This window comes from Camellia sinensis, chromosome 10 (assembly GCF_055761805.1).
Source record: "Camellia sinensis isolate YWXY chromosome 10, ASM5576180v1, whole genome shotgun sequence".
NCBI classification, from domain to species: domain Eukaryota; kingdom Viridiplantae; phylum Streptophyta; class Magnoliopsida; order Ericales; family Theaceae; genus Camellia; species Camellia sinensis.
The window spans coordinates 91351024-91366021 of NC_138970.1; positions in this window are offsets into that span (position 1 = coordinate 91351024).

A 14998-nucleotide genomic window follows, 5' to 3' on the forward strand; every position below is an offset into this window, starting at 1 on the left:
ACATCTTTTCTGGGCCGAAGTAACTTTATCATTCTTGAACCGGAGTAACTTTCTTATTCTTGGACCGGAGTAACTTTTACATTTCCATTGGGCCTTTTTATCCAGTCCTTCGTACTTTGGGCCATAAAGTCCATCTTCGCAGCTCGGCCCAATTTTTACCAAAAATTACCCTCTCAATTGCCCCTTAATTCCATCCGCACAGCATGATTTGGGATTACCAGTCTTCCAACCGAGCTGAAGTTTTCTTAAGCCTTTCCAGCCGAGCTAAAAAAACCCCTTAGCCTATCCAGCCGAACTAATTTTACTCCGGGCTCTGTTTTGTCCGGTCAAAACGTCTCTTCAATCACGACTGTAACGCTTCCCTTTCCAATGACACGTGGCGGGCTCTGATAGGCTGGGGGCAGCTGTCACGTCGCCCTCGTACTACGAAATTTTTGAACAGTCCCGCCCTTTTTGCCTTTTGTCCTTTACACACAAAACAACCCTACCCTTTCATTTTTGAATCACTTTCTCTTCTATTCTTCGTCTTCTCTCTCTGTGCCTCTACTTTTTCAATCTTGAGTTCGTGCTTTTGATTTGTTGCTACTGTTTCCAACTCCAGTCCCCTTTTCTTCAATCTGGTAAGCAAATCCTTTTCCCTCCCCTGTTTTTGCTTTCGTATTTGGTCTATGCACTTTGTTTACTGTGTTTGCGCAAAACATTTTCTTCCATTTTTTGCTTCGCTTCTGTACTTTCATGAAAAAACAATAGCAGAGCTCATGCGTGTATGAACTTCTGTAGAAAACTAGTCTTAGATCCAAAATAATATAGCGACCGAACTAGGATACTGTTTGTCCTATATAGGTAGATCACTTTAAACAATAACCGAACTAGAACTTGTATAAATAACAAAAGCTTCAATGAGTCACCAACTCCTGATTTACTTTAGCCGAAATAAGATCACCGAACGAAGTTTGAACATATTAAACTAGGAACCTCGGTCTTCAACCGAGCTAAGCTTTTGGGCTAAGCCAGCTTTCTTAGTTTCTAAACCGAACTCAGAAAGCTGCCCCTAGAGGCTCAACCGAAGTAACAAAACTCATACTTCAACCGATTTAGGCCTTTGGGGCTAAACCAGCTTTCTTAGTTTTTTAAACCAAACTCAGTAAGCTGCCCCTAGACGATGAACCGGTCTAATAAGCAACCCGCTCAAACTGAGCTACCAAACCTTTTGACGAACCGAGGTAAAACCAGTTCACGAGGCCGATGTAGGGCTCTTATACCTTGCTTTTAATTTGTAGCACGGTCCAATGATCAGTGCTTAACCCCTTTGTTTTCTACTTTGCAGACTTAGGTTGCCCAGGCACTTCTTCGTGTGCTCAACCGTGCTACTGAGCACAACTTTTGTACCGATATAACTTATCCATAAATTATACAACAAATGGGTAAGTATAGATATTTGGTAGAGACCCCTGGTGGCATGGCCGAATTCCGAAGGGATTATGGCATTTCAGACAATGTACACCTTACCCTAGCTAAGCAGGATGTCATACCATGGGGCGAGGCAGGCTTTGTACCTTTTACCCTCCTTTCAATTATAGAGACCAGACTAAGGTTCCCAGTCCAGCCTTTAATTTGTGAGTTTCTTAGGCAAACCAGACTATGCCCAACCCAGCTATCCACCAATACATACCAGATAATAATGGGTATAGCCGAGCTAAGCCGCCAAGCAGGCCTGAACCTCGGTTTAGCCGAAATCTTCCACCAGTACTCCATAGGTTCCAAAGACGATGGCTGGGTTTATTACCTTAGGATACGCCGCCGTAGAGAAAAGATAATAAAAGATACGCTGGATAAGAATGTGAATGATGATGACTTTTTCTGGGTATCGGGCAATTTTGAAGATCAGCAAGCCCAAATCCCAGGCCGAAGTATAAACTGAAAGAAAGGAGAACCTGGTAGAGTTACTTCGGTTTTATGCATGTTTTTCTTTCACTTCGGTTTCAGGTGTCATAACCGATCTAACAGTTGTATCTTTTTTGCAGACTCAGCTCATCTTGCTTCCCTGTATAGTTACCCAAATCTGAACACACTCCGAGCCGCATTACGGTTTAAAGAAAGGAGTTGGGCCAAGCTTCTAAACTTTGAACCGACCTACAGATATAACAGTCGTCGAAAAGCCAGAGTGACCGATTTCCTTCTTGAAGACGCACCAGAGCCGGACCCAACCTTGCCCGAAATAAGACTTGTCCCACTAACCGCTGAAGAAGAGATGGCAAAGAAAAGCAGAGTCAGGGCCCTTCTGACCGCAACAACCAGGGCCGAAGTACCACCATCAATCCAAACGCAGCCTGCCGTTGTGGCCCTCCCTTCTCAACAGCCTTCTTCATCTCGCCCCTCTAAACGCGCCCGATCTACACCGGCTGAACAGCAACTCGTCGATGAGGTTGAATCCATTCCCCAAAGTCCTCAACCTACCCTTCAACCGGAGCAAACTGACCAAGCAGAATCTTCCAAATGGGCTCCGAAGCTAACCTTCAACGACCGAGATATTCAGGATTCTGATTCGGTTGTTGCTGACAAAGATCATCAATTGGCCTTCAACCTGGCCAAGAATGTGTGCCTCCCCAAAGACATGGAGCACCAACTAAAGCAATTAAACACCGAATTGAAGTCCATCCGGTCTTCATCGAAGTCCATGATTTTGGTAAGTAGCTCTGTCCGTTCTTCTATCTAATTTTTCCAACTTTTACTTCGGCTCAAGGGAAGTCTTCGTTTTTGTCAGGCCTTACAGAAAAACAACATTACTTACAAGAAAGTCCAAGAGCTTAGAAAAACCACAAGGCAAGCAGTGGCGGAAGCCGAAGCAAAGGTGGCCGAGCTAGAAGAAGCCGAAAAGAAAATGGCCGAGCTACAAGCTGAGAATGGCCGACTTGCCGGTCTGGTTAGTTCGGCCGAAGCAGAGAAGCAGAAAGCCGCCATCGCTATGAAAGACAAGTATCTGCGCGAGTTGATAAAGCTAGAAAAGAGAAAAGATACCGAAATAACTCAACTGAAAAAGAGCGCGAAGGGAGCCGAAAAGCAGGGCTACAAGAAGGCAGAGGATGCTTATGTTAAACAGTGCGATGTTGCCAAGGAGCTGTTCTTCAAGTGCGGCTGGAGGGCGGCTGTTGAGAAGCTCGGTCACGATCCACAGACCGAGGTTTTCAACCCTCCAGCCTATTTTATACCGAGCTCCCTTGTGGACTATGCTAATGCCCTGCAACAGGAGTTTCTAGAAGACTCAGATTCCGATGACTCCTCTGCTTCTGAAGATACTCCGGTTGTCAGTGCGGACCCATCAGTTCGGTTGGAGCCCATGGTGGAAGACCTGACTATTGAACTACCAGGTGAAACCGTGGCTCCAACCGAAACCACCCTGGCAACCGAGAGCGAGCTCCCTCCTGAAACCGGTCTTCAAGTTGATGGTGATGCAGCTTTTGATGCCGAAATTGAAGAACTTTTCTCTTGATTATGTACTTTTTCTTTTTCTGTTGCCTTTTGTCTTTGTAACCGAACTATGCCCCTTTGTAATGGCTTTTTAATGAATGAGAAATTTTGCTTGAACTCTTATTCCGGTTTTGATGTGTGCTTGCACTTGTAATGTCTTTTTTTACTCCAATTGTTATTCCGATTCTAGATGGTTATGCTTACCAGCCAACCACTCCTTAGCCGACATATTTACTTCGGCTGAGGAGTACACAGAGTTGGTTTATTCCAGCCAACCACTCTTCAACCATACCCTTACTTCGGCTGAAGAGTAACAAGAGTTGGTTTATTCCGGCCAACGACTCTTCAGCCATACCCTTACTTCGGCTGAAGAGTAATAAGAGTTGGTTTATTCCAGCCAACCACTCTTCAGCCATGCCCTTACTTTGGCTGAAGAGTAGCAAGAGTTGGTTTATTCCAGCCAACCACTCTTCAGCGATACCCTTACTTCGGCTGAAGAGTAATAAGAGTTGGTTTATTCCAGCCAACCTCTAAGTTAGTTTTTCCAGCCAACTTAGAATAATGTTTGGTTATTCCGACCAAACGTCCTGCAGCCTGGATCCTTATCCTGGGCTTAGGAAGGGTGTTGGTTTATTCCAGCCAACCTCTAAGTTAGTTTTTCCTGCTAACTTAGAATAGTGTTTGGTTATTTCGACCAAAACGTCCTGTAGCCTGGATCCTTATCCTGGGCTTAGGAGGGTGTTGGTTTAGTCCAGCCAACCTCTAAGTTAGTTTTTCCAGCTAACTTAGAATAATGTTTGCAATGTACCTAAACTATACTAAAGCTAACTCTTACAGAGAACAACACATGCTGAAAAGAATCGCTTGTTTTAATGAGGAAAGAAAAAATTACATATGTTTGAAAAAGCTAAAAGTAAAATAACTTGAGATTGGCCGTGTTCCATGGCCTAGGGATTGCTTTGCCGTCCTTGTCTTCTAGGTGGTATGCCCCTTTGCCTGCTAACCCAACCACCTTGTAAGGACCTTCCCAGTTTGGCCCTAACTTGCCGTCTCCTGGTATTAAGGTGTTTCCCATTACTTTGCGCAGTACCCAGTCCCCAATCTTGAATTGTCTTGGATGCACCGTTTTGTTGTATTTTCTGATTAACTCTCGTTGGTATGAGGCAATATGAACCAGTGCTCTTTTTCTTCTTTCTTCTGCAAGGTCGAGTTCCAATGTTATGGCTTCTCCATTCAAGTCTGGATCAAAATTTTCGCTTCGAATTGTGGGGAGGCCAACTTCCAGTGGGATTACTGCTTCCATTCCATAGACTAAGGAGAATGGTGTTTCTCCTGTTGATCGCCGAGGTGTGGTGCGGTAAGCCCATAAAACATGAGGCAGTTCATCTGCCCACTTGCCTTTCGCCTTTTCTAGCATTTTCTTTAGTCCATCCAAGACGACTTTATTTGATGCTTCTGCTTGCCCATTTGCTTGAGGATATGCTGGTGTAGAATTGTAGAACTCTATCTTGTATTCCTCACAAAAGCTTCTGAAGATTCTGCCGTCGAACTGAGTACCATTGTCTGAGATTAGGGCTTTTGGTATGCCAAACCGAGTGATGATATTCTGCCAAACGAACTTCTTCACATCTTTTTCTTTGATTGATGCCAATGCTTCTGCTTCCACCCACTTTGTGAAGTTGTCTGTTGCTGCGAGAAAGAACTTCCTGTTACCGGGTGCTGTTGGAAGTGGTCCTACTATGTCCAAGCCCCACATTGCGAAGGGCCATGGGCTAGTTAATGGTAGGAGTTCCCTAGCTGGTTGATGTATTTGATGTGCGAATTTCTGGCACTTCTCACACTTCTTTACATATTTTTCTGAGTCGGCCTGCATGTATGGCCACCAGTATCCTTGCGAAATGGCCCTGTAAGCTAGTGATCTTCCTCCTTGATGGCTTCCGCATACCCCTTCGTGTATTTCGAACAAGAACGCTTTCACTTTGCTGGGATGAACACACTTTAGGTAAGGTCCTGAGAATGACTTCTTGTATAATGCCAAGGATGGGGAGAGCCAAAATCGCTGCGACTTCGCTCTTATTCTGTTGGCTTCTTTTTTCTCTTTTGGTAAGATGCCGTCTTTTAAGAACAGGATGATGGGATCCATCCAAGAGGGGCCTAGTTCTGCGCAACATACCTCTTCTACTTCGGGGTCTTCTATGCTTGGTCTTGGTAAGTAGTCGATGAGTAATGGATGAGGGATGGATGCGTCTGCCATTGAGGCGAAGCCTGCAAGTTCGTCTGCTCTGCTGTTTTCTTCCATGCCGATTTGTTCTATCCTTACTACATCAAACTTCTTGATCTCTGTTCTGACCAATTCTTGGTACTTGGCCATTCTATCATCTTTTGCTTCATAGTCACCAGAAATTTGGTTTACCACCAACTGTGAGTCGCTGTAGACCATTAGTTCGGTGGCCTTCATGTAGTATGCTGATTTGAGTCCTGCAAGAAGTGCTTCATACTCCGCTTCGCTGTTGGATGCTGGGAAGCCAAGGTTGATTGCTTGCTCTACAACCAGGCCGTCTGGAGAGATGAGGACTATGCCAAGTCCTGCACCATGTCGGTTGGATGCTCCATCCACAAAAAGTTTCCACATCTCTCCAACGAACAACTTCCAGCAAGTGGTGGCGTCAGATGATGTCGTGGGGTCGAGAATGGTGTTTTCTTCAAGGTCTATGCTTGCTGTCTGCCCCTCGTCATCTGATTGTACTGTTGATGAGTCTTGGTTTGGTGTGGCTTTTGCCTTGGTCTCTTTAATCTGGTCTGCCTTGGAGTCTGACTGAGTACCTTCTATTAGGGGTTGCGCTATTCCGGCGTCAACTTCCATCCCTAGTTCGGTTGTGTCAGTTAGGTCGACTGGGCAGATATGATGACTTCCTGGAGTAAACTCTGCGACGAAGTCTGCCAAAGATTGGGCTTTTACTACGGTCCTAGGTTGGAATTTGATGTCGAATTGTCCCAACTCTACTGCCCACTTCAAGATACGCCCAGAAAAGTTTGCCCTCTCAAACAAAGCTTTTAGTGGAAAAGCTGTGAGGACGACTATAGTATGGGCATGGGAGTAGTGTGCCAATTTCCTGGAGGCCATCATTAAGGCCAATGCTAATTTTTCCAAAGGCAAGTACCATGTTTCGGCACCCAACAATGTCTTGCTGACATAAAACATGGGCAAGTGTTATATGCCTTCTGCACGAACTAACACTGCGCTAACTGCGTGCTGAGATACTGCCAGGTACAAGAAGAGTTCTTCACCAGGTACTAGGGTAACAAGCAGTGGTGGGGAAGACATATATTCCTTTAAGCTTTCTAGAGCTTGGTCGCATTCTTTATCCCACTCAAACTTGGCCTTTAAAGCATGAAAGAATGGTCATAGTCTGTCTGATGACCGGCTTATGAACCGATTGAGCGCAGCCGCCATTCCGGTGAGATGCTGTACTTCTTTGACTGAGTTTGCTCTCTCCAACTCCTGGATTGCTTTGATTTGGGAGGGGTCTACTTCTATACCTCGGTTGGTCACAAGGAAGCCTAGGAATTTGCCAGACCCTACTCCGAACGCACACTTGGACGCATTGAGGCGCAACTTGTGCTTCTTCAGGATCTCAAACATCTCGCTTAGGTCTTTAAGATTGCTTTTGACCACCATGTCGTCGATGTAAGCCTCCATTGTTCTGCCTAACAATGGTTCAAACATCTTGGTGACCATCCGTTGGAATGTTGCCCCTGCGTTCTTCAGGCCAAAGGGCATGACCTTGTAACAGTATAGTCCTCTTGGAGTTGTAAAAGATGTGACCTCCTGGTCTGGCTCATGCATGGCGATTTGGTGGTAGCCTCTATATGCATCCAGGAAGCTAAGTCGGTTGTGCCCTACCGTTAAGTCTACCAGTTGATCTATTCGTGGTAGAGGAAAGCTGTCTTTTGGGCATGCCTTGTTGACTGTTTTATAGTCGACGCAGACACGCCACTTGCCATTCTTCTTTGGCACTACGACTGTGTTGGAGATCCATCTTGGGTAGTGCACCTCTCTAATTGCTCCTGCCTCCAACAGGTTGCCTACTTCTTCTGCCACTATTTCGGCATGGTGAAGTGCCGATCTGCGAGTGCGCTGAATGACTGGTTTGGCTGATGGGTGGACATTGAGTTGGTGACAGATGAAGTTTGGATCAATGCCTGGCATGTCGTAGGGCGTCCAGGCGAACACTTCGATGTTAGAGGTTAAGAATTCTAAGACCTCTAATCTCTCAGTGCTGGACAATGACGAACCAAGCAAAAAGAACTTATCCGGGTTCTTTTCATCTATTCTTACCTCTACCAAGTCCTCCACTACTTTTTGATCAGCTGCTTTGCCGACGTCCACAAATAGTTCATTGCTCTCAGGTTCCTCTATTGAATGAACGTATCCTTTGGCAGCGCGACTGCCATTTACAGTGGCGAAGCATTGCTTCGACATGATCTAGTCCCCATAGACCTCTTCAATTACTCCAGTGTCATTGGGAAACCGCATTACCTGGTGGTAGGATGACGCCACCGATCGCATGGCATGCAGCCATGTTCTGCCCAAGATGATGTTGTAAGTGGAGGGGACCTTTAATACCTAGAACTCCACTTGTTTTGTCACGCTTCCTGCTCTGACTGGAAGAATTATCTTGCCGACAGGCCATTCTGGCATGGAGTTGAACCCAATAAGGGGAGACACGGCAGGTGCCAAGTCTTTGTCTTGTAGCTTCAGTTGTTTGAATGTGTCGTAGTACATGATCTCACATGAACTACCCTGGTCAATCAGAATCCACTTGACGTCAAAATCCTTGACTCGGAGAGTGACGACCAGAGCATCATTGTGAGGACAGTATATTCGATCCAAGTCCTTATCCGAAAAGGACATGACGTTTGTTGCCTCTGTCCTTCCCTTCTTGATGGTAGGTTGGGCACTTAACACCTCTCTAAAGTGCTCAGCCTTCTTGATAGATCCTCTGAGCTCGCATACACGCTCAGGTTCAAAGACTCCATGTATTACATTGATAATGCCTTGAGGTGGGGCGTCGATTGGCATTCCGTTGGGATTATTGTGATCCTGGGGGGCTGGTTGCATCCCTCCTTCAATGTATTTGTCCAAGTGGCCTGCTGCCACCAACGCTTCCAGGTGTTGTCTCAATGGTGTGCAATTCTCAGTTCGGTGCCCCTTTTCTTTGTGAAAGGTACACCGTGATCTTTCGTCATAGTCCTTCTGGGCTTCTCCCAGCTTGGCTGGCCACTTGACGAAAGGCTCATCTCTTATTTTGCTCAGAATCCGATATATCGGTTTTTTGAATACCGTGGTTATGGCAGTGCGGATTCTCAACCATCTTTTATCTGGGTCTTCTCCGTTATTTTGTCTGCCACGTTCGTTTCTGTTATTTTGGTCTACCGTGTTGACCTTTACTGAGGTCTTCTTTTCTGGTACTGTAGGTGCCCCAGATTTTGCTTTGGCGCGTGCGCCATCCTCTTCTACCCTGATGTGTTGATGCACTCTTTCCATCAGGGCTTCCATGGTGAGGGGTGGCGTCATGGTGATCGAGTCCCTTAGTTTGTTCCCGACTGGAAGGCCTCTTTTATATTGTGCAATGGCGAGATTGGTGGGGCAGTCCCCAATCTGATTGAATGTCTCCCAGTAGCGACTGTTGTAGGATTTTAGGGTCTCCTTATCACCCATGTCGATGGAGAGTAGCTGGTCGATCTCCACCGGAGTTTTAGTATTTGTCCGAAACCTTGTTACGAAGGCTTCTGCCAATTGTGCCCAAGAGGCTATGCTGCCTTCTGGGAGTTTCTCGAACCAAGTCAAGCCTAGGTCGCCAAGGCTTGATGGGAAGAGTATGCACATTAAGGCCTCGTTTCGCCTGTAAACGGCCATGACCTGGCAAAAGTGGCTTAAGTGTGAGTACGGGTCCGTCTTCCCTTCATATGTGGTGAATTTCGGCTGAAGGAAGCCTGATGGTAGGGGCGCGTTTTTGATCGCTGGAACAAACGGCAAAGTCTGTAGTCTTGCTAATGCTTTGTCCGTTGGTTCATAGGTAGGGCGCGGTATTGGCATTCCAACCTCGACGCTTCCATGCGTCCGAGGAGCCAACCGCTGTAAGGCAGAGATTCTGTGCGGATCCCGCGCCCTGGCATCCTCCTTGCATCGTGCTTTCTCTTCGAGCACGGTTCGTAAGTCGGATGATCTGGGTAATTCCGTCTGTCTAGATCTAGTTTGATGCGAATGAGAGGGCCAGTACGTGCTTCCTTCAGTGTATGATCTTTCAGACTTCGTCCTCTCAAACCTGGAGTGACGAGTTCTGGATGACCATGATTGAGTATCGCCTGTCCTGAGGCTTCTACTCTCTCCTTGCGAGGGTGTAGTATTCCTACTACGATTTTCTGAATGGCGAGGGGGCGTCTTGTTTTTGCGCCCCTCTCCTGTCGCCACTTATTTCTTCTTCATCTGGCGTTTCAAGGCCTCCATGTCCGCCGCCATCTTTCTTATCAATTCATCTTGCTCCTTTACGCGGTCTTCCAGAGCTTGGGGATCAATTCTCCTCCTTTGCCTGTCAGGACTTTGTGAACGAGAGTGACGGGGGCTGTTAGGCCGCCTCCCCCTAGCATCCCTCCTAGAGTTATGTCGTTGGGGCTCCAAGTCCGCCATGGGAGGGACAGAAGGTAATCCTTCTCGCCTTGCGCCTCCTTCTGGAGTTAGTCCGTCGACGGCGGACTGCGGCAATTCTTCAATGTGTGCCATTGATTGTCAAGGGGAGAAGCTTTAGTCAAAAGGTTTTGTTCTGTCTGTTTTTTTCCCACAGACGGCGCCAATTGTACGGGAAAGAAATACGCCTTCTCGTATAATCCTGTTGACCAAGTCCACGCTCCTCCGTACGACGTTGCTTTATCACCTGAAAACACAAACGTGAGCTAGCCGGCGGGTGTGTGCCGGAAACCTCTCCGATGCCTAAGTCAGTAAACTTGACAAATAGACAAAGCTCTATGTTCTTCAGAAAGCAAAATCGTGTTACCTCCTCCAAGGTGATGTTTGTGAGCTTTTTATAAGTTTCGAATGGCACAATCCTAGTAGGATTTCTGTTCCTCCATGCAGAGTCCTCCTAGGATTCATACTCCTAAGGATAATGCTTATCCTTTTACACCCCCCCCCCCCACTGCTTAAACCAAGTGGGATGGTTTTTATTATGGCCAAACTGCCATACGACCGAGATAAACCTGGCTATACTGAGCCACAGAGTAGGCCGTACTAACAGTAGTTCGGTTCTTCTTCTTGCTACTCCATATTTCGGTTCTCTCATGCACGAACCATGGTGTGTTTGGACCGATCTACCGAGTAGCAACATTCCGACCGACCTACCCAGAATACATCATGACCGGGCTATCTCTGAGACCGGTCTAACTAGAAAAGTTGCACGGACCGAAGTAACTCAACATCTCTTCTGGGTCGAAGTAACTTTATCATTCTTGAACCGGAGTAACTTTCTTATTCTTGGACCGGAGTAACTTTTACATTTCCATTGGGCCTTTTTATCCAGTCCTTCGTACTTTGGGCCATAAAGTCTATCTTCGCAGCTCGGCCCAATTTTTACCAAAAATTACCCTCTCAATATACATATATATATATATATATATGTACGTGTAAATAGATTGATATTTGAATATAAAAAACAAAAAGAAGAGGGACAACCCAAGTCCCCACCCTCTTTCCTTTATCTTTTCTGTTCTCTTTTCTCTTCTTTAATTTTTTTTAGAAAATGCTATGGAACCCAAATAAATTACCAAATATTCTATCAAACTTCTCATATGGATGTAGGACCTACACAAATCACATGTGTATGGATCTCACACCCATATGAGAGATTTGATAGAATATTTGGTAATTCATTTGGGGTCTCTAACATAACTCTTTTTTTTTTCCCCTTTCCCAGAGAGTTGTTCCTCTCTCTCTCTCTCCAATTTCCGCCATTATTGCTCAAACTTTGAGCTTGGAGTGGGAGTTCTTAGAGTAAGATTTTGTATAATCTTTGTAAAGTGAAGTTGGAGAGCTCGTTGCACTCTTTGCAACGGTAGCCTCGGATTCTTGATCCGACAAGCTTTGCATTTCCATATTTGCTCTGTCATATTTTGAGGTATAGATTTTTTTAAATTCTGTTCAATATATCACTGTAGATGGATATGTGGTACTTTTTATTGCATGAAAAACATGAGTTTATAAGTGATTTTTGAAATACATATATATGAGATTTAGGATTTTGAATCAAATAGTTTAATCTCATATTTTGTTGTTGATTATGAAAATTTTAAGCGAATAGAACATGTTTATGATGGTTGAAATAAAAAGCCAAGCCTTAATTTTTAATTTAATGTTTATGAGAATGAAAAGAAAAGATGATTTTTTATATATAAATATTGAGTCATGTTGATATATATATATATATTTTGTGAATAAGAAATGTGAAATAGAAAGAGAAGGAAATTTAAATGGTTGATTTTGTGATGTCGTAGTTAATATGATGAATTGATGCTATTAAAAGTTAGTTGTGAAGTTTAAGATGAAAAACTCTAATTTTTGTTTGATGGTTATGTAGTATGAAAAAGAGTTATTGTTTATGAATGGTTGAGCTAAGTATTGTTATTGGTAAATTGAAAAATGTGATAGTTAAAAATTAATTAATAGATGATTGTAATAATCATTGTGAACTAAAAATGGAAAGTAGGGAGAGAATGAAGTAAATGATTATCATGAAATTGACCTAAGTTGTAAATATTGGTGATTGAAAATAGTGGAATCAATTGTGGACATTACGAGATGATATAATTCTTAATCTAATTCTAGACAATATTGGTAATATGGAGGTATGGAAATGTTATGAGAATCACACTATCTTGTTTATAAGAATTTATATTATTACTATTAAATGCTTAGAGGTTTTGTCCTTGATCATTGGCAGATGATGGTATTACTTGTTGTAGAATTGATGTGAAATAGGTTGATATAAAACCTTATGTGTTGTTGATTAACTGCAATTGCGTAATTATATGAGAATGAACGGAAAGAAATTGAGATGCACGTGTTATGGAATATGATTGTGCTATATAGAGGTAACGGTATCCTTCCGGCTAGCAACCGGTAAAGCGAGCTGATGTGCTATATAGAGATAATGCATTCTTTCCGATTAGCACCATGTAAAGCAAGCCGTGCTATATAGAGGTAATGTGTTCCTTTCGGCTAACAACCGGTAAAGCAAGCAGACGCGGGTCTTGGCGATACCACGATGGTAATGTGGGGCTTGGCGAGACCACAAGTTGTTTATTTTATTACGAGATTTTATTGCTAATAAAACTTTTAAAAATGAAAAAATTGATAATATTATCAATTTTAAAACTGAAAAAAACTGATATTGTTCTCGATTTTATTAGATAGTTAAATCAAATCAATAAGTAGAAAGACAAAAACATTTAATCTCATGCTTTGTTTTTTTATCAGTTATTGAAACAATTATTTGAAATATTACTATACAAAATTAATAATATTCTTAGTTTTAAAAATTGGAAAAACTGGTAATATGATTAGTTTTACTAAATAGGATTTATTGGTTCAAAAAATCTTAGATAGGGCCTGAGCTACCATTACATTTATAAATAAGACTGTTAGGTAATTAACTCATATATATGTATACATAGAAAGAGAGAGGATATCGATGGTAAAGATCGGTGACTGATCAATGACCAGTGAAGATTAGCGGCGATAGAGGTGGTGGTGGTCAGTCTGTGGCGACGGAGGTAAAGAGAAAAGGAGGAGAGAGAGAGAGAGAGAGAGAGCAGCGATGGAGGTGAGAGGAAAATTTGAGAGACGACGACGACGGATGATGACAGAGGATGGAGGGCATGAGGTCTGAGATCTGAGTGGACTTAGAGGCGGTGGTTCACATACACCATATTTTAGAGAGAGAGAGATTGGGGGGGAATGGTTGTTGAGAGACGGGATACTGTGGACGCGCTTCCGGGAACCCTTCGACATCCGCGCTCGCGATGAGGGCGCACGCGAATCTCATTTTGTTCTGAGCTACCATAGTTTGAACTCAATGTCACGGTTCTGAATCTAATCTCACAAAGTGCAATGTGAGACCGATAAATCACCAAAGAGTCCAAATCCGGAAAATCATTTTTTGGAAAACTGATTTTTATAAAGAAGTGTCAAACATGGACTGCTTTGCCAGATACAGAGTCGCCACCTAAATATTTTATTTTGGGGGAATTTAGGAAACCCTGACTCATGCCTAAGGCCACGTGTCCGTCATCACCAAAGTTGCCTCGGCTCGGGAACTTGGGTATGAGGGGGGAAGGTCATGCAATGAGCACCCCCGCTCGCCTGATCAAAGATCGGCCTGTACTAAGCATGATATTTTATTTTTGAAAACACATGTGCTCTTATTCCGGTTAATTAGCTAATCTTACTACGTGATGCGCACAGCATACAAGTATAGACTAGATCGCCTAATTTGGAACAAAACATTGCATATTCGTTTGTTTAAAAATGATTTGAAGTTTGCTACTCGCAAGCAGGCTAAATTCGGGATTCGATGAATTGTTCCAATTCAAGTAATCCAACTTTCACCCACAGACATTCAGGCAGTTATATCAAATAAGCAATTAGCCTCATGGCAAGCATGCTTTCATGGTAATCAATAACACGCATGCAGTATGCTAAAGCGTAAACACTCACAGTGTACTCCGAGCCAAAACAAAGAACTAGTTAGAAATCATGCATGATCCTAGTTCATGTTAAAATGGCTAATGCATCACATGCGAAAATGCAGCTAAAATAGGCTCGGCTATTCTAGAACGTCATGTGAAATGCAACTTGATAACATGCTATTGAACACGTATTCAAGTAAATGTATTGAAAATACAATGCAGTTAGTATGATGCGCCGAGCCAGGTGCATGCAATACAAATGAATGGATGCACACATGCAAGCATAAGGTATGCTAAATGAAATATGCCCTAAAACTAACCATCGTAAGCGGTTAAGTAAAATGGAGAAAGAAATGGGGGTTGGAAAACATGCATCACACACACGCACACTTATTACAACAGTTGGCCCTCTCGACGGAGGGACCAAATAGCTAACTAGCTAATAAGCTATTACGACATAAATCGAATAGTTAAGCGCATTAACTATTTAAGTACAAACCAAAGCCTAAGCTAGCTATCTAAGCATGGCAGCTAAGGAAACCAATAAAAATAGGAGCCTCGAGACGAGAAGAATTCATGCATGCCCGGTCGCTTCGTTCGGAAATCCAACACGATGCCCCGACTTGCCTCTGTTTTCATTTGTTCTCAGAAACTTGCACCAAGCTTTAGATAGCTTCTAACACATCTCGGGGACCTGTGGGAGGGTGGCCGACCAGTTGTTGCTCTCTCCAGCCATTGGCCGACCACTTTTTGTTACTGCAAACCAGAAAAAGTTGTCGGCCAGCTAGTT